Here is a 20,975-nt window from a genome sequence, read left to right on the forward strand (position 1 = left end):
TTAGCATGTAGATCCACTTGGATGTAGATCCAGTTGCCATGAAGGAGTGCATCCCGTGTTTCCCTGAAACCTACCTACCCCGAAAATAAGACCTTGTGATCAGGGCAGAAAGGGTCCTCGGGTGGGGTCGGGCGGACAATGTGACCAGGAACGCTGCACTCCCGCACGCGCCACCTAGAAAGCGCCTGCTATGCTGGCTTGGGCAGAGGACGCTGAGGAGGACCTGAGGCGGGAAGCAGCAAGTGAGGCAACCCGGCCTACCAGGCTCTGACACTCTCCACACCTTCCAGGGATTAAGTCCCATTAACTATAAAGGGACTGACTTCTGAGTAGGCAGGCAGGCAGGCATCCTCCTGGGCGCTGAGGGGACACCCTCTCCACATCTTCCAGGGAGCAAGTTCCATTAACTATAAAGGGACTGACTTCTGAGTAGACAGGCAGGCAGTACATTGTGGTACATTTAAAAAAAAAAAGACCTACCCCGAAAATAGGACCCAGTATGTTTTTTTGAGCCAAAAAAATAAATAAATATAAGAGTGTCTTATTTTCGGGGAAACACAATAGGAGCTCAAGGACACAGCTTCGGGGCTACAGCTGCTGCAGAAGTATGTTTTGGTGCAAACAGGACACTTTATGTCCTAGTAAGCCTAAATACAATGATGCTAATTTTCTGCAATGATTAGCTATATTTAAAAGGTTTTAGAGAGATTTAGGACTGTGTTTGGTTTTCCATCTTATTATATCTAGCTGCCGACACTGCACAGGCAGGTAGAACAGGACGGTGCATTGGGAAGCCCAGTAGACTTGGACTCCAAAGACTTTTCTGGCTCTTGCCACCCTCCCCGTTTTGCCCCTTCCTCACCACTGTTCTGCCCACCCTTGTCACTACCCTCCCCCACCCGGTTTCATCCCCTCCCCCTTTGGAAGGGGCGCAAAAGAAACTTTGTGCCCCCTGAGAAAATTCTTCTCTGTGGCCCTGCATAGCAGTGCCCTCCCCCCACGTAGCAGCTTGTTTAACCTTTGATGCATATAGCCTAATCTGTCTTGTCAGTTCTGTGATCCAAAAAAAAAAAGAAAAAGAAAAGGAAAGATCACAACCTACATTTTGGGAACTGATGCATTAGGTACTTCAATCAAGTAGGACACTGTTCTTTAGATCATGTACAAGGCTTACAATGGTTCGTAGTTCATTCCTTCTGGAAGCAACAGGTCCAGGCATTCCATTCAAGGGCACTGAGAATGAGAGAGCAGGGCACAAAACAGAAATGCCAACATCCCTCATCTGCTTGGCCCACTGCAGATTTAACTATGGCTAGAATTAACCATGGTTTATCATCAACCTTGGGGGAAGATCCCAAACACACAGAGAAACCATACCTTAGTTTGATGAACTAAGCCTCATTTGGACATATACAGGGACACATCTGTGAGCTGCATTGGTCAGTTTGGAAAGGTGCTAGTGGTATAGAGGAAGCCCCAGCTTCAATCCCTTGCATCTCCAAGTAGAGGTCAGGAAGACCTCTGGTATAAATAAATAAGAACCTGAATTCTATCTAAAATTATAAGCAAGGGAAATTTCTCCCTATCCATGCTCTCCTCACTGGTCATAATTCTATATGCCTCTATAATGACTCCTCACAGTTGGTGGTGGTGGGGAAATACAGAACCTCAAATGTTTTAGCCTTTGGATTGTACATTCGTTGAGGTAATACAAATAAAAAAAAATGTGGGAGAGAGAATCCTCTCTAGACTTGCTCATTCTCCCATACAAACACCCATTTCATGGCAGCTCTTCTTCCTCTTGTATTACAGCCAGGGTTGGGGACGACGACAACTTTAGCAATGGCTGGGCGGTGGGCTGGGAAGTCGGGTGTTTGGAAGGAAGGCTCAGAAGAGAGGGGAAGGATTTTGCCCTCCTGACCACCAATTCGTTCCTGCGAATGTCCCACCAACCCCTAACACTTCTAGTGTTAGAAGTAAATGTAGTGTTGGCAGCTGTGCGTGTGTGTGTGTTTACAGATCTATCAAAGGCTCTTTGCCAAAATTGCAGACTCCATGTGCAGAGACCCTAGATATCAGAACACCAGATGCTGATGAGTGAGTCATTATCTTCATCTCCTGCTTCTGAGCTTCGATGCATTTGGGAGACTGCTTTTGGAAGCAGAATGCTAGATAACAGACTTTCCTTTGATCCAGAAAGACAATTCTTGCATTTGCATTATTGTTTTGAAGTCAAGCCTGCCTTTTTATTCTTTCATCTGTAGCTTTCAACGTCTTATAACAATAAGTGGTCAGGAGCAGCCTTTATATCAGAAACTTGATGCAAGCCAAAGAACTGCAAGGGGTGACTGACCTCTCTGATACAAGTCTGAAGGAGGAAGCAGTCACCCACTTGTGTAGACAAGGCTGTGACTAACTGATGGCAGCAGAAGCACAGCTGGACTAACTCTGCAATACCCCAACTAGCACCAATGTTACTGTGGGGATATTTGCTCTTACCAAGGGTGTGCAACACAAGTCCAGGAAGGAAAGCCTGAGAGAGAAATAGCATAGCCCTAATATGAATTTGTCTGGGCTTAGTAGAACCAAGCTCTCTACTGCAGATATGTTTCTCTCGCTATGTGACCCACTTTAAACATGACACTTTCCCTACTGCCTGCAGGAAAAATCACTCACTCTGTGTGTGTGTGTGTGTGTGTGTGTGTGTGCGTGCGTGCGTGTGTACACATACACATATACACACTTTCACCTATGAAGATGCATACATACATGTATAGCCTTCATATGACAGTATACATCCACATGCGATTTGTTTTTTTCTGACACAGAAGAGAAAAGCAAAAAGGAAAGAAAGGTCATGTTTGAAGAGATATCAGAAAGAGCCTCTTTTCTGTCTGTCGTGACAAGCCCTTGTGTCTTATCCTCTGATGATGCATCTGCTTGCCATTATGTCTTGGCCAGGCTGAGAACTCAGTTTCACGTTTTCTACTTCCTTGAGCTTTAAGATATTCCAGAGTAACTTTTTAGGATCAGCTTCATGGTGAGGAAAGATTGCTGGCAAGGTTTGATTTATGAATGTACAGCTTGAATAGATAGAAAGCAAGATTGTACACTATCAGCATTAGTTTCAGAACAGCAGCATTCTAGCATTCCAATATACATGGTGGTTCTGCCAGCCTGAAACCTCTTAGCAATTTTTTTCCTAGCAAGCTCCTAATTCAACTCTGGGCTTACACACACAATTATTTTTTTCAACTCCTATCCAGCCAGGTGAGGCGACAGAAATATTCCATCAGTTTAGAGCAGTGTTTCTCAAACTGTGGGTCAGGACCCACTAGGTGGATTGCGAGCCAATTTCAGGTGGGTCCCAACTCATTTCAATATTTTATTTTTAATACTGTATAGTAGACTTGATGTTATCATGGTATGTGACTCCATTTGGAGGAATGTAACAGATCTGTAATTTTAACAGGCTACAACGTATATGCTTTTAATAATGATAGTCAATGGGCTTACTGTTGGGTGAGTGTGGATAGGATTGCAGCCTAGGATTGTTAAAAATTTTTGTGCTTGATGATGTCACTTTTGGCCATGTCATCACTTCCAGGTTAATGACATCACTTCCAGTCATTGTCATTCTAAAAAGTGGGTCCCAGTGCTGAAAAGTTTGAGACCCACTGGATCAGAGGACTCAAGAAACCATAAAAGGTCCTCAATCAGGATCCTATTTTGCACAATTAATCGAAAGACAGCACAGGTGTATTTTGTGTACTGTATCTTAAGAACATACTTTCAACATTATTATTGGAACAAAATTGGTTCCGTGGTCCCTAAAAATGTGTACCATGTTCATGGAATGAAGACTAATACAGCCTGATGAATTCTAAAAAGACTTCCTATCCTCCTTGACCAAAACGTTGAATGCTAGAAGGGCTGGTTTACATTAGTGGCGCTGTGTGTTCATTATGAAGAAGCACAGGATTAATGATCTATGGCCAGGAGAAACTCTGGCCCCGCAGAGAGTGGGGAAGGGTCGCACAGAAAGACGGGTACTGTGTCCAGCAATACTGGGCAAGTGCAGACAAGTTTGCCCCAAAGCAGCAAGTCTAAACAAAATATAATGGAAGTTTCAGTGCCCAAATCAAGCCAAGCATGAACAAAGGCCTCAGCACAGACAACAATGGATGGGAAATGCAAAAGATTAGCACACCAGCTCAGAGGTTTTTCCTGACGCCAACAGTCAAGACTATGAATGAGGAGGGGGAAATTAATAATGAAGAATTAGGAACAAGAGCCGGGGAATGGAATGAGGAGATGAAACCCAATGAAAAGAACGAGAAATTACAGCAGAACCCTGAAGGAAGTAATTTGTGAAACTTTAAATTTAGCAGATTCCTCCTATCATGTCAATCTAAATAAACTTGGGAATCAGTGCACTTTCTGCCAACAAATGGTGACCCTAAAGAAGCCAAAAGTAGAATTTTTTTTTATTTTAAGTCATCATTTCAAAAGGGATCTTCAATAATAGGACCCACAAAGATGTGTTGAATTTTACAACATTGAAAATAAAGTCTATCTTATTTCTCAGTCATTCTCTCAGTGGTTTTGTGAGCGCAAACAGAAACTGGGTTGCAACTAGTGCAACCCAGCAGCTGGATAGCAGCTAGAGCTGAGAGAGACCAATTAACATGGGGGGGGGGGTTAGATAAAGAGCTTCTGAGGGTCATATCCATCCTGCAGGCTTTATGTTTGACTCCCCTGATCTAACCAAACAAATAGCTATTTTTTAGCTATTCCGAGGCTTGGAGAGCCCTGCAAAGTGGTCCGTGGGCTCCCCACACCCTCTGGAGGGCCGACGCTGCCAGAGGTAAGTACATAAAAAAAGTTTTGTCCCTAGCAGCAGCACAAATGTGGCGATCATGTCATTGCCTTTGCCATTACCCCACCCCTTAAGGGAGCAGAGCCACAGCTTTCCTGGGAAAGGACCCCAGTTTGGGAACCACTGCCATAAACAAAGCAGAGCAGCAGAACCTATGATCTCTTGAAGCTTCAGATTACAGAAACAAAGTTGCTGACCTAAGAAGATAACTTTGTATAGGAATATTGTTTCTACACAGGATAACATTTAGCATAATTACAACACTTGCTGAGCATTAAATGCACATTCATAGATACCACTATTTTTTTGTGATACACAGCTAGGATTGCCAACTCTTCTATATTATCAGTGGCCCAAGCAGTAAATCTGTATTTGGTCAAACAACTAGTACTAGAGCAGAAGCTCTTAACATTTTTACAATTAAAGACCCCCAATGGATTGTCCAATATGTCCCCATACTCTCTTCACCAAACTGTCAAACTCATCACCACCAGTCCTATTGGGAACCAATATGACTTCAAAAGATGTCAATAGTTTTACTTTACGTATGGATAGCTAGGAATAGAATGCCACAATCCGTATTGATAACAGTGATCGGTAATAATCTAAAACAGGGGTGTCAAACATTTCATACATTTCAGATAGCATCCATGGCACCTGCTGAGGACCAGAAGTGATGTCATTAAGTAGGTACTGACATCATTAAAAGGTGATGACCAGAAATAAGCACATTTTTCTCACTTAGGAACTCATTAGCTGCAAATGACAAAAGAAAACACAAAACCTTATATTTTCAAGATAAGGGACAGCTCAGTTATCACGTGGGTGGCCCTTTCAGCATCACGGCTTCTGTTGAGTCCTCACTTCGCAGCTCAGCAACTGAGAGGTCCTCTGCAAAGTGACACCTCAGCAGAGGCAGTGCTGCTGAAAGGGTGGCCTGTGTGATAATTGGGCTCTCCTAACAGCTTCTCCCTTCCTCACCCCTCAGTCTTCCTTTGTACCACAGAACACTGAGAGAGCCCAACTATCATGTGGGCTGCCCTTGCAGCAGTGACACCTGCATGATAATAGGGGTCTCTGCCTTTCAGCAGAGGCACTTCTGTTGATGCATCACTTTACAACTCTGCAGCTGATAGCAGCTAGTGCTGAGAGAGACCAATTAACATGGGGGGGTTAGATAAAGAGCTTCTGAGGGTCATATCCATCCTGCAGGCTTTATGTTTGACTCCCCTGATCTAACCAAACAACAATATTTTTAAAAACTGTTCAGCAATCAAGTCCTATCATCATTTGGTTACCATAACCCCAAGGGTCATGAATACCCCAGTTAAGAATCTCTAACCCCAGAGTCTGAATATTCCAGGTGACGTCTTGGCTCAGTCCCCCTTAAGCCTACAAAGGGACTATTTTTATTTAAATAACAAGTTGGAAAGCATAGACTGAAGTTCCACTGACAGATGAGAGTTATGTAAAATGAGAGTTATATAAAATAAATGTTCAAGACATCATAGCTAATACAGCTCTATACATGGCAGAAATCTATTTTATATCCCAATGAAGGCAACAATATATATTCCTTCAGTAAAAATGAAATCTTAAACCTTTAGCATGAGAAACTAAGGGCCCAATCCTACCCAATATTCCAGTGCCGGTGCAGCCATGCCAATGGGGCGTGCACTGCACCCTGTGTTGGGGAGGCAGTCACAGAGGCCTCCTCAAGGTATAGTAACATTTGTTCCCTTACCTTGGGGCTGCATTGCAGCTGCACCGGAGCTGGAAAGTTGGATAGGATTGGACCCTAAATAATGTGTTGAAAAGTTGACATAACCATTTTATGGGTATTTAACCTTGACATCAAGAGAGAAGAACTAAGAGGGTTTATTTTCCTTCTAATCTGGGAAGTGCTTCGTTTATTCAGAGGGGAAAATGTGATATAAATCAATCAACCACATTTTCCATGTTTTTTTCTCTGCATGTCTGGTATATCATAAAATAAAAGTGGGCAAGAAGTATTTACAATGCTCTTTCGAATCATTTAACTTCTCTATTAAAACTGTAGCAGAAGAAAAGAACATTGTATACATTTACTTCTTGCATATAGGGGCAAAACAAAAAATATTTTTAAAAATCCTGCATGCTGTAATCACCAAACTACAGAAGAGACAAATAATTAAATACATACATATTTTATTCTGCATCCCAATGTAAGGGAAGAAAGTTTGTACTCTTTTGGTAACACTAGTACAAGCAAGGCAAAACAGGTGGCCTTCCTACATTTAGGAAACATCTGAATTGAAACAGCAGTGATTTAAGCTTTTCCACAGAGACTCTATTTTAAATGTAAATACAAGCACAAAGAAAAGAGAAACAAAGACCCAACAGGGCAGACAGGGAGGAGGAATCCCTCACACCAATATAAGGAAAATGTAGTAGTCGACATATGGTGCGTAACAAGCTTGACAAGATTAAATGCTGCCATCCTAAACATACTTGCAAGGAAGTAAGTCACACTGAACTCAGTGGGATCTACTTCCAAGTAAACATGTTTAAGATCAAGCAGAGAATTTGCATTGTGGGGGAGGGAGAGAAGTTCGTATTTGGCAGTGGAAAACCTCCCTCTAGTGGTTGTACAGTATGTAGGCATTTAAATAATAGCATAACCCAGTAAAACACATCTCTTTCTCCTTGCATAGCTAATTTGAAAGTATAGAAGAGTTATTTATGTTCCTAGACTTAAAACAACAGTGTGAAAGGGGGGTGAATGACCTCAGATATTGTCCATTGCTATTACATTTTTTTTAAAAGTCAAGCTTTTTCAAGAGTATTTTCTGCAGTGCCAGGTAAGAGATCTTTAATGCCTTTTGTCAGGATAATATGGTCTGAGCTAAGCTACAACATAACATAAAAATGTACACATTTCCACCCATTTATTTTGTACTAAGTGTGGCCTTAATTTTCAGAATTAATGACTTTTTGAAAAAGAAAGTCTCAAACTTTACTCTGACAAAGAAATTTATTTTGGAGTATTATTAAATGGATTGATACACTGTCGTCTATGTACGTGGCACCTTACATCAGGTGTGACCAACCTTTCAACTTTAGAGCTCCTGAACCTTTAACAATTGTGTAGGGGGGATTTCAGCAGGTGCAGCTTGTCATCTGTGAGATGAAGGGGGTCCAGGAGCCAAAGGAGGGGGCCTGAGAATTTCCTGGGATTTCCAATCTTATGTAACTGAAACACTCAGCTTAGAGTGCCAGCCTATTCAGAAGCCTTAATACGTTCAGTGGGATTTACTCCTATGTATAGGATTGCAATGTTAGCTACGGTAGGGAACATGGACTAAGGTTTCATAGAAAAGATGGGTTTTCCTAAGGAAGTGAGTGAGGAAGCATCCCATAGGTATACCAAGAGGCAGTTCCAAGTACAAGGGACAAAGGGAAACAGCCATTCAAGAAAGCAGGAACTCTTTGGACAGCTGATGGTAGTGAAGCTGAAAGAGCAACTATCACAGGCAGGAGTGTAACAGGATATGAGTGCCAAAAGATAGGGATAGATGAAGCCATGGAGCTTGGACAGGATATAGGACAACTCAGGAAGCCAGTGAAGAAATTTAAAGATGGGCATGATGTGGTCAGCACAAAAAGCTAGAAGGACTACTTTAGCAGCAGAGTGTTGGATGGAGGTAAGGATCTAAGATGAGCCAATGAAGAATTAGCAAGGTGGAGGCTGTAGTAGTCACGACAAGAAACAAGAAGGGCTTTTGCCAAAGAGCCTGGAAAGAAGGTGATGAATTCACCTTCACACACAGAGATGAATTCACACACCTGTCTTGTTAAAAGCTAGGAAAAGAAACATACACCCCCTGGAATTGTTCTGTGAACACAGTACTGTCATGAGGCTCTTCAAAACCATAAACATAATTATTTAAATTTTTAAAAAAGTCAAGTGTCTTTCTTGAAAGCTCATGCAGCATAAGTGATAAAAGCAGGCACTGCAATACAGGAAATTCATGCTTCAGATATAACCTCTGAACTATGCTTAATGGCAAAAGAACTGTCTTTGAAGACAGGTCATTGCTGAACAGCAGCATGATGGAAGGGGGTAAGTTATTTCCTGGGAAGAAGCAGCTGGCAGGACTCAACTCTTCCTCTACCTGACACCTCAGAATTTCTCCCTATCGCTGACTCCAGACTCCAAGGCTGGAAATGAGTTGGGTTGTGAGAAAAGCAGCTGAACATAGGAGCTGCAAGAGAACATGCAACAGGTGTAACAAGATTAATTTTATAATAATTTTATAATAATAATAATAATAATAATAATAATACTGCTTTTCAAACCCCTGGGGGATAAGAATAGGCCCTCAGTTTGGCTGAACTTGTCGTAAGAGGCGACTAAACAGCCACCGGATAGATGGGACTCATCAGCCTGGGAAGGCAGCTCATCAGGGAGAAGGAGAACTCTGATCCCAAACCTCCACTGCCTTGTGGCTACATCCAGTTATGGAAAAGGCTTCAGGAGTCAACCTCGAGGCACAATTCAGAGCCAGAGTCCCTGAGGCAGTTCATGGCTAAACACAGTCACGTTCTGGCAACTCGTGCGACGTCGCTGGAACCAACCATATTGGCTTCTGCCTTTCCATTGGACCGTTTCAGCGATGTGGAGAGGGGGGATTTGCTGCATGGGTAACAGTCTATCCTCCATATCTACTTTACCCAGGCTTTGCGCACTGGAGAGGACACTGTTCCAGAACCACCATTCAGAGCGCGATACCATAGTCTTCCAAGACTGAAGGATGCCAACAAGGCTTTTAAACAAAAAGCAGTTCACAAAGTCGTTTACATAGCAAAACAAATCAATCAATAAAAGATTAGACAGTTTGTTAGAGGTCACTGTAATGCAGTTCTATTGAGGCAATTCCTAAAATATTCATTTGATAAAGATGTTAATATCAAAAAGCAGTCAGGACACCAGTAAAACATGAAACCAATCCAAGCAGCTATGTTTTTATGCAAGTTTACACCTGTTCTTGATCTTCTTTGTGTGAAGAAAAAACACTGGCCTACCCTGCAAGGTTGTTATTACTTCAATAATGTGTTCAAAGCATTTCACATTCTGGAAACGCACTAACAAATGGATATCATATTTTCTAGTTACCATGTGGCTGAAGTTTTAAATACAGTAATTATGAACTTTTTGTTGAAAAGTGGTATATAAATACTACTACTACTAAAAATAATAATAATGCAATTTGAGACACAGAATTGCAAAAAGCAAATAAAAGAAATCCCAGATCAGTTGTGCACTTTGAGGACAATTTTAATACATGAAGTTAACATTGGTTTGTGTTTATATCAGTCCATAATAATCTGAAACCAGTAGGTGAAATTTTTGCCAAGTAATCAAGCTCAAATTATCACTTTGCCTTATCTCCGGGACAATCAGAGGGCAGAACCTTTCAACTCTGAAAAGTTTCATTTCTCAAGGGCAGAGGCGCCAAGTTTCTCAAGCAGCAGGCAGCCACAGCTCCTTAGAAGCAATTTCTTAACCTTTTATTCTCCTTCCTTCTGCTGCAGCCTGCTTCTGCTTTGCAAATGCTTGCAAAGCAGGTCTGTTTTTTGAAACACCAGGATGGGAATCCTCCTTTCCATCTGAAGCAGGCTACAGTTCAATGCACTCTTACTTAAGAACACCTATGGAAAGCAGTGGGTCTACTTTTGAGTAAAAAGGGTTGCAAATATATGCAGCTACATCTCTCTGCTGTGAACTGAATTGCACACTCCCAGTTATGTGTTATGGGTTGTATGTTGTACGTAGAGCTTCTGGCTTAACACACTAGACACTTTAAAGCTGGATTTGATTCATGGTTCTCCTGCAGTGGTTCCCAACCTTTTTCACTTGCATATCCCTTGGCAGCCCATTTTCATAAACTGTACCCTTCCTATTAGCAAAGTGTTTGTAATTAATAAGACAAGCCCTCATCTCCTCTATATGAAAGCCCAGACTTCATGTATTTATCACAGTGTTTTCTCTTTTTATCTGTTTGAAGAACAGGAGACTCTGCCTTTGCACTGTTTTGCACCAGAAGTGTGCTGAGAAATTCTGGGTGATTGATCACTTTCCATATTATGTTTCAGCTTTTTTACTGTGGTGGTTTTCAATCACCGGTTCATACATGAATTGATGACCAAATACTAGCTATTGGTGGGGCTTTCACAGCCAACTAGCTACCTCCCTTCCTGCCTTGCTGGTCCTTGCAAGGCATTCTGGAGCATGACCTGCCTTTTTCTACCATTATTCCATTCTTTTTCAAGTACCCCTAAAGGTCCTGTTGAGTGTCCCTGGGAGTACATGAATACCAGGTTGGGAACAACCGTTTTACTGGTATGTAGTTTACAGTGCACTTACTCTGATAGTTCTTACAAAAACGTGATGAAGACCGGAATTTAAAAAGAATAAAAACGTATCTTATGATCTTTTACTATGTTTTTAATAAATTAGAAACTACAGTTCTTAGGTAACAATTAGTGGTGGGTTATTTTTCAGGATCTGGCCTCGAGTAAAATCAGACAAAACTATAGTCAGACACCCCTCTAAGTTTAACCCCCGACTTATCCGAGGGTCATTGAAAATTCCATGACTGTTGGCTCAAAACCTGCCCTCGGCTTATCTGTGGGATCGACTTATAGGCTATCTGCGGTGATTTGTTCAAGTGTGCATTTGATTTTCCTCTTGCAATATATCATACAGTACTTATGTTTTCATCTTGTAGAACTAGGACAAGGACAAAAGAGACTTAAAAAGAAAAGACAGTTTAAATATCATGTGAAAACAGTTTTCATTCAGTTTTCAGCAGGGACTGTAGCAAGAAATGCAATAATACTGGTGAGCATTTTCTTGTACCATCTACTAGCTTTAGTTTGCTTTTTTCTTTGTTCTAGCTAGACTGCTTTTTAAAAAGCTATTCAAGTAAGAACATAAGAAGAGCCCTACTGAATCAGGCAAAAAGCCCATCTAGTCTAGTTTCCTGTATCTCACAGTGACCCACCAAATGCCTCAGAAGGCACACAAGACGAGATGCCTGCATCCCGTTACATAAGAACATAAGAACAGCCCCACTGGATCAGGCCATAGGCCCATCTAGTCCAGCTTCCTGTATCTCACAGCGGCCCCTCCAAATGCCCCAGGGAGCACACCACATAACAAGAGACCTCATCCTGGTGCCCTCCCTTGCATCTGGCCTTCTGACGTAGCCCACTTCTAAAATCAGGAGGTTGCGCATACACATCATGGCTTGTACCCCGTAATGGATTTTTCCTCCAGAAACTTGTCCAATCCCTTTTTAAAGGCGTCCAGGCCAGATGCCGTCACCACATCCTGTGGCAAGGAGTTCCACAGACCAACCACACGCTGTGTAAAGAAATATTTTCTCTTGTCTGTTCTAACTCTCCCAACACTCAATTTTAGTGGATGTCCCCTGGTTCTGGTGTTATGTGAGAGTGTAAAGAGCATCCCCCTATCCACTCTGTCCATCCCCTGCATAATTTTGTATGTCTCAATCATGTCCCCCCTCAGGCGTCTCTTTTCTAGGCTGAAGAGGCTCAAACGCCGTAGCCTTTCCTCGTAAGGAAGGTGCCCCAGCCCCGTAATCATCTTAGTCGCTCTCTTTTGTACCTTTTCCATTTCCACTATGTCTTTTTTGAGATGCGGCGACCAGAACTGGACACAATACTCCAGGTGTGGCCTTACCACAGATTTGTACAACGGCATTATAATATTAGCCGTTTTGTTCTCAATACCTTTCCTAATGATCCCAAGCATAGAATTGGCCTTCTTAACTGCCGCCGCACATTGGGTCGATACTTTCATCGACCTGTCCACCACCACCCCAAGATCTCTCTCCGTTGCCACTCATTTGCATGTCACATTCTGAGACAGCCTACTTCTAAAGCCAGCCACCACCACATCCTATGGCAAGGAGTTCCACAGACTAATTACCAAGTATGTTCTTTAAATGCTAGCAACACAAATCCAAAAGCATCGAACACAAATTTTTGGGAAAGCCCCAATTCACTTTAGAAAATTATTTCATACGTTTTCCACAATGGCCAGCCCATCCTTGATGCAAATAATGTGACTTGTATCAGGTGGCAGGGGAATGGCAGACTTGGAGTGCTCTTTGCTTCTGTCTTCCACTGTTTCCCTCCAACCTGCTATGGACAGAGCGGCAGTGAACCACTTTCCCACTCACTCACCTTGCTCCTTCTTCACACTGTTCCTTTAAACCAGGTGTGCCCAAACCCCAGCCCTGGGGCCACTTGTGGCCCTCAAGGACTCCCAATCTAGCCCTCAGGGAGCCCCCAGTCTCCAATAAGCCTCTGGCCCTCCGGAGACTTGCTGGAGCCTACACTGGCCTGATGCAACTGCTCTCAACATGATGGCCAACTGTGGGACGAGGTCTCCCTCCACTGCTTGCAGTTTCACATCTGTGATGCAGCAGTGGCAGCGGCAAAGGAAAGGCTGGCCTTGCTTTGTGCAAGGCCTTTTATAGGCCTTGAGCTATTGCAAGATCTTCATTCATTCATGTTCCATCTCTAATAGATTCATTTACGTAAATTTATTCAAATTTAAAATGTAAATTCTTTTTCCCCCTGGCCCCCGATACAGTGTCAGAGAGATGATGTGGCCCTCCTGGCAAAAAGTTTGGGCACCCCTGCTTCAAACAAATCTGAAACTGCATGTGGGAAGGAACAAGTAAGAGGCTGAATTTTTCTCTCTGGGTTTTTTGGAAGGTTGAACTTATGCACTCAGTGGTGGCAGCAGGTCAAGGCAGTGTTGAGTGGCAAATTATATTGGGCTGGTCTGTCCCTGTATCCCACCCCTCCTTCAGGATGCTCAGAGTAGTTTACAAGGCTCTCAGGCATATCCAGGCATTTACACGTACTGTATTATGAACATGTTTGCTTTCAACACACCTTGGGAACTAAATACAGTATAAGTGCAAAACAGCTGCTGAAGTTTTCAGCATATATAGAGTGATATGAGGAGTGGGTGAGGAGGAGAAAGGAAAAAGTCCAGTTGCCTGTGGAGACTTCCACATCAGGGTAGAATCTAGACCAGGGGTGCCCAAACCCCGGCCCTGGGGCCACTTGCGGCCCTCGAGGCCTCTCAATGAGGCCCTCAGGGAGCCCCCAATTTCCAATGAGCCTCTGGCCCTCCGGAGATTTGTTGGAGCCCAACACTGGCCCGACGCAGCGTGAGGGCAACTGTTTGACCTCTCGCATGAGCTGTGGGACGAGGGCTCTCTCCACTGCTTGTTGTTTCACGTTTGTGATGCAGTAGTGGCAGCAAAGGAAAGGACAACCTTGCTTTGTGCAAGGCCTTTTATAGGCCTTGAGCTATTGCAAGACCTTCATTCATTCATACAAGTTCTTCTTTAATATATTCATTTATGTAAACTTATGTAAATTTATTTAAATTTGAAATGTAAATTAATTCTTTTTTTCCCCCCTGGCCCCCAACACAGTGTCAGAGAGACGATGTGGCCCTCCTGCCAAAAACTTTGGACACCCCTGCTCTAGACCCTCATAGAAGTATTTTAAGATTTATTTAGATATGTGGGCTATTGTAAGCTCTCCCAGTTGTTTTTGTTGAATACAGCTTACTCTTTGAAGCTGCTATCATGAAAAACAGAGTCTTGTATAGACCCTTCAAATGTGCTGTGTCTGTGACAACCTTTCACAGGTCACAAGCCTACTTGGGCAAAAAGTAAAAAAATCCCATCTTTTGAATGTAACTCACTCCCAAATAGAAATGAAGCCAAGTTAATAGTCTACAAGCATATCTAAGAACTAAGTAATGTATGAACTCTTCACTCTCAGCCTTTATTCAACTCAAAAGTGGGTGGATCTGCATATGAATTTCAACCCAGCAACTTCATGCTGGAATTTTCCTTTGAATTTTTTGGGGCTGGGAGGGTATGACAACTTTTGAGTCTAGAGATCTAGCAGGGCAGGTAAAGGTTCCTTATTTTATCTTTTAAAATAAACTTGTAAAATGAGTGACTAATTAACAAGTAGGCAACAGAGAGAAAAAGCCTAAGCCTATTCATGTCTGTCTATCCATGTCTATGGTAAATGAGGCTTACTCCCAGGTAAGTATGGCTATGACTGCAGCCTGAGAGCCCAATCCTATGCATGCCTGCTCAGAAGTAAGTCCCATTATAGCAATGGGCAAGTGTGAGGATTGCAGCCTTACAGCCCAGTATGACTACTCAGAAGTCCCATTATAGACAATAGGGCTTACTCCCAGGCAAGTGTGGATAGGATTGCAGCCTTACAGGATCCTTACAGGATTGCATAGGATTGGGCTGAACGTAAGAACAAAAGAAGAGCCCCCCCCCAGCCAGGCTCTTATGAACAGCCCAATACTACGCAAGCCTACTCAGAAGTAAGTCCCATTATAGTCAATGAGGTTTACTCCCGGGCAAGTGTGGACAGGATTGCATTATAGTCAATAGGGCTTCCAGGTGAGTGTGGATAGGATTGCAGCCTTAGAGCCCAACCCGATGCTTGCCTCGGGCTGCAAACCTACCCACACTTACCTGGGAGTAAGCCCCCTTGACTATAGTGGGACTGACTTCTGAGTAGGCACGCACAGCCTTGGGCTCTCAGCCTGGCAAGCTCGCTGTCGCCGGCCTTAGCCCGCAGGAGCTGCGCCGAGGAGCGCGACCACCCTGCCGAGCAGCTCTTGAGAACGGGCTGGAAACTCACCGACCCAGAAGAATCAGGCCCCAACGTCGCTGAGGCGGCGAGACGAGGGCGCTCTGCGCAGGGTCACGCCTTGCCGCTGGGCGCAGCCATGTTGGGACGCCTCCCCGCGAGCAGAGCTGTGCGGGTGCCGCTCAGTGCGCAGAGGCTGCCCGGGGAAGGCACTTCCTGAGCCTCCCCAGCAGAATGACTCGCGCGCTGTGCTGGGAAGGCTGGCCAGGCTCCCTCCTTGCGAGGTCAGAAGCCCCACTGACTGCAGCAGGGCTGAACCAACGCCTCCTGCTTGCACATCACCTCCAGTGCGCTGAAGGAGCCTGCGCCCCGCAGTAAGTACGCGCGGTCAGGCCGGGCTGCTGCTTGCTGTGCACCCTTGGGAGGATGCAGGCGTTTGCTTCAGCATCACCAAGCCCTGATCGGCTCATAAAGGGCTTGATGAGAGGGGCAGTTTCCCCACTCTGAGGAATGGTGGGCTGGGATGAAGGCACCCTGCTTTTCTCATCTGAAAGCAGCCTCCTTGGCTTTAAAATTTTTCAGCTGCTAAGTTGTGATTAAAAAAAAAAAATCATTGCATTTGTAACTACATCTACTCTATTTTTATTTATTTTTCACATTTTTATTCTGTCCTTTCTCCAAAGAGCTCAGGGTTGTGTACACAGCTGCTCCCCTCCTTTTGTCCTCACAACAATCTTGTGAGGTAGGTGAGGCTGAGAGAAAGTGACTGGCCCAAGGTCACCCAGGAAGCTCCATGGCTGAGGGGGGGATTCAAACCTCTTAAGTCAGTGATTTTCAACCTTTTTCATCTCATGGCACACTGACAAGGCACTAAAATGGGTCAAGGTGCACCACCAGGTTTTGGACAATTAACAAGGCACACCATGCTGCCAGTGGGGGCTCCCATCTCCCATTGGCCCTATTAATAAATGGCCTTCCTCCAAATTCCTGTGGCACACCTGCAGACCACTCATGGCACACCAGTGTGCCAAGGCACAGTGGTTGAAAATGGCTGCTCTAAGTCCACCTCCCAAACCACTACACCACCCTGGCTCTCACTACAAGTCACTACAAACTTAAGCCATTTCTGCCCAATGTTGCATACATGGGTGGTCACACCCATATGTGCAACAGGGATCAAATTTGGGCTAGGCAAAGGTGGGCAAATTTTCCACTTTAGCGATCCTGGACCTTTAGCAATTGTGGGCCCTATCCTACCCAACTTTCCAGTGCTGGTGCAGCAGCAATGCAGCCTTGAGGAAAGGGAACTAATGCTCCCTTACCTGGAGGAGGCCTCCATGATTGCACCCTCACTGCAGAATGAAGCACAAGCCCCATTGGCATGGCTGCACTGGTGCTAGAAAATTGGACAGAATTTGGCTCTGTGTAGGAGAGAGAATGTCATCTGTGAGAGGAGACACTGCACCTGCTGAAATTCCCTCTTCTAAGTTAAAGGTCCAGGATCCCTAAAACTGAAAGTTTGCCCACCCTTGGGTTAAGGGACTGGATTAGTAAAGGACAATTCCACTTGCAATCCTATACATATTTACCTGAGAGAAATTCCTCTTGGATTCAGTAGGGTGACCGTGGAATTTATTGAAACAAGCATGGGACAGATATTGTAGTCAGCTATGGCTAAGAAGATGGACTTCCAAAGGTACCAGCTGAAAGTCAATCAGCCTTCCTCATTAACATAGAACAGGGGTGGACAAACTTTCCACTTTAGGGACTTGTCATCTCACAGATGAAATTTTCTCTCCTACACAATTGCTAAAGGTCTAGGATCCCTAAAGTTGAAAGTTTTCCCACCCCTGATGTAGAAGGGTGCTAAGGAAGGCAGCAGTGCTCTTGTGCCTTTAACTGTGTAGAGAACCAGGATTTGGGCAGGTGGCTCTTGTCAGGCAAGCACCACCTGCTGACATTTCCTCTTCTGCATCACCACTGTGGCAACAGAAGCCTTTCCCGCTGATCACCCTGCCCAAAAATAACCTCCCACTCTTCGAAGCTCAGTAACTCAAGGCAAAGACTTCCTGTAGCAGTGACCCAGGCTGGCAAGGCATGATAAAATATAGCCTTAAGTAAGTCTTATGCTGGTGGCACTGTGCCCACCTCCACAGATAATGCATGCAATTGGGGAGTGTCTCAGTTGTCAGGAAGAATGTGCCCCCTCCACCACCAAGATGGGCATTGCATTAGCCTGTTTGCAACTGGGTTCCAACACAACTATGGAAAGGCATGCAGGCTGCATGTAGCAGGAATGGGGGGAAAGAGGACCCAGGCAGAAAAGAACTCCGGCTACAATTCTATCCACACTTTCCTGGGAGTAAACCCCATTGACTATAATGGGACTTACTTCTGAGTAGATGTGCCTAGGATTCGGCTGTAAGGCTACAATCCAGTCCACATTTTCCTGAGAGTAAAACCCACTGACTGTAATGGGACTTACTTCTGAGTAGGCATGCATAGGATTGGGTTCTCCCCCAGCTGGCATTTCTTGCTGTCTTTGCTAAGGATGCCCAGGAAAAGCTGCTCCACCCAGGTTTTTCTTACACAAAAGGACCGATCAATCCACACATGCTTCTCCCTCTTAGGCACTACCCCCTCCCTCTCTTCTCATTTGGCTGGTGCAATCGCTTGGTTGCACTAGTTGCTTTCATCAGTGCTTTCATGCTCATTATCAGTGTAGCTGCTGCTGGCTTCAGGCCCCGCCCCCAGATTGCCATTAGAAGCAGAAGGAGGGGTTGGGACACAGCTGACAGCCAGCAGACCTTCCCAGGAGTTGTGTAAGCTGCAAGCCACAGCTTTGATGACAGTGGTGCTGGTGGATTGGATGTATAAACAGGATCTGCAGGGAACTGAGCAGCAGAAAGAAGGGTAAGCAAAGCCTCTCTTGTTCTCTGTCAATCAAAAGGACACATATTGCTCTGTCCTTGCTGTTACTATGCAACGCTCCATGCATGCTGATGATGCAGGTAAATAATAAGCCCACTTCCTGTTAATTGCCACCAGAATTTTTTAAAGGTATTTTGCTATGCTATTCAGTCTCCTATCCCCAGTTTGCTTGCTAGTGTTGACTCTTTGAGGTCTCTGGAATATGAGAGGTTATTTGTGCATCCCCCACTTGTCTCTTTTATTGCAGCTCTGATCAAAACTAAAGGGAAAAGCAAGACTTGGAATGGTTTTTGAATCTTGTAAACTGAATTTTAAAAGGGTGAGATGCCTACCAAATGGATAAGAAGTATTGCATTCTAGGGCATGGTCCAAGGGCGCACGATTATCTTGCCTGAAGCAAAGAAGGTCTAGATCTGCCAGAACCTGTAGGGTTTACCATCTGGGAACCCCGTGTATGCTGCCTTGGATTCCATTAAGAAAAACAGGCGGGCTGTGAATAAGATTTTTTTAAACAAGGTACAGAGCATCTGTCCAAAACTTAATAACTTGGGGTGCATTTGTTATGAATTTATAAAGTGCCCAAATGTTTTGGGCACTCTGTGTAAATTAGAAAATAACACAGGCTTAAAATTTGGTAGACACGGTACAAAGAGGAAAAGGGACGGGGGAGGAAAAAGGCCAAGGAGCCAATAATACTGGAAGTAAAACTTTCAAGATACACTTGAAATGGTAATTGCAGAGAACAGTCTGGGAGGAGAGGAGGCAAGTGGCAACTTGTACCAGCCATGGAGTGGGTTTGGCTGCCTTACTTCTCCCGTAGATGCTGCAGGTAGAATGACTGCTCCTGGGAAACGAGGCGCCAAATGGCAGTTAGTCCCATGTTGAATGTGCCGTGCTGCCTCATTTGAAGAGAACCCACTGTAACAAGGGAGGAAGTAGAACAAAGACAATGAAATAAAGGAAGCAAACATGGGGACAGAGGATGAGACAAGGCACATCCAAGACACATTATGTAACTTGGCTAAGGCTGCAATCCTAACCACACTTACCTGGGAGTAAGACACATTGACTATAAGGAGACTTACTTCTGAGTAGATATGCCTAGGATTGGGCTTTAAATATCAGTGGCCAAACCGAGTTTAAGCAGAGCTTAAGAAACTGAAGGCACCTGAAGCAGATGAGCACCTTTGTCCCTTGAATATTCAGAGATCTCTATTCCCAGAAGGAAGGGATTTGGAATTGACCTATTCAAGCAATTGCCATTCCATATATACCAACAGAAGGCATCAGATCACCTGATCCCCAGCATCAGATCACCTGGTTCCTCCCTGCTTTGGCTCTGGAAATATAGTTAAAATTGTATTTTAAAATACCCTAAGGGCACAATCCTAACCTCTTATGTCAGTGCTTTCCAGCACTGAGGTAAGGGAACAAACATTCCCTTTCTTTGAGGAGGCCTCTGTGAGTGTCCCCCAACTGCAGAATGCAGCACATGTCCCATTGGCACCACTTTGCCAGTGCTGAAAAGCGCTGACATAAAGGGTTAGGATTGTGCCCTATATTGCTTTGTGGACCTGAAGATTGAACAAGTAAATAAAAAACTGCTCAAAAATTAAAGAGGAGTTGAGTTATCAGAAATTCAAATATTGTCAGAAACAGGTGCTAGATACTGAATATTTCCATTGGGGAAATCCATGTTTGACCCAATATACCCAAATGAAAGATGGGGAGGTGAACAAGTTGTAAGTTTCCCTTAAACTTTAAAATGCTCTGAGATCAAATGAAAAGCCTTCTGCAGATATGAAAGATGTTGCCACACTTGGGAAATACATGCATATCTTTTTAATATTACAAGTTTTCAATTTTAACGAAACTTCTGATGAAGAAGTGCATACATGCTCAATTAATAAAGTACTGTAGGTTGTTTCTGTGTATAAAGCCAGGTCTCTGGATTTGATCACTGTACCATGACCAAGAAACAGAACCGAGGACTCTGCAGATATAAACAGTCTTGATTTTTAGCAGGTTAGGCCCCAATCCTATACAGTGCATGCTGGCTCACCGCTGGTGCACACTGTCGCAAATGTGCCGTAAGTCACTTTTGCGGGTCAGAGCACCAGTGCTGGGCTAGCGCCAGGGAAGCACTGGAACTCCGTTGCTCAGTGGTCACATGGACAATTGGGCAGCAGAGCGGTAGGTGGGGACGTGGGGGGAGGTGGGAAGGAGGTGTTCTGGAATGGGGGAGGTGGGCGGAGGATAGGGAGAAGGCAGGGAGGAGGTGTGCTAGGGAAGGGAGAAGGATGGGAAGGAGGCAGGACCGATGGAGCTTTGCTCCAGTGGATCCTGAGCCTCTGTTTTGGGCCGCCGACCTAACACGGGGCTCAAAATTCTACACCAACCCTTGGGTCGACATAGAATTGACATAGCCATTGCGGGGCTACTCGGC

General features: G+C 44.3%; 2 protein-coding genes across 11 annotated transcripts in view; one reads left to right on the forward strand and one right to left on the reverse strand.

Annotated features, from left to right (window-relative positions):
- Positions 1-18,123, reverse strand: part of COA1 (cytochrome c oxidase assembly factor 1) — a 107,859-nt gene extending 89,736 nt beyond the window's left edge. For 7 of the 9 annotated variants that reach the window (XM_066631070.1, XM_066631069.1, XM_066631073.1 and 4 more), the window contains exon 1: positions 15,650-15,902. The gene's annotated coding sequence lies outside the window, so the exon portion shown is untranslated. Of the gene's footprint in view, positions 1-15,649; positions 15,906-18,083 lie in introns of those variants that run through there. The other 2 variants (XM_066631074.1, XM_066631075.1) reach the window with 2 other exon arrangements.
- BLVRA (biliverdin reductase A) overlaps positions 15,745-20,975 on the forward strand; it is a 46,787-nt gene continuing 41,556 nt past the window's right edge. The window contains exon 1 of one of the 2 annotated variants that reach the window (XM_066631062.1): positions 15,745-15,972. The gene's annotated coding sequence lies outside the window, so the exon portion shown is untranslated. Of the gene's footprint in view, positions 15,973-18,409; positions 18,512-20,975 lie in introns of those variants that run through there. The other variant, XM_066631064.1, reaches the window with a different exon arrangement.

The sequence above is a fragment of the Tiliqua scincoides genome, chromosome 5 (assembly GCF_035046505.1).
Source record: "Tiliqua scincoides isolate rTilSci1 chromosome 5, rTilSci1.hap2, whole genome shotgun sequence".
Classification (NCBI taxonomy): domain Eukaryota; kingdom Metazoa; phylum Chordata; class Lepidosauria; order Squamata; family Scincidae; genus Tiliqua; species Tiliqua scincoides.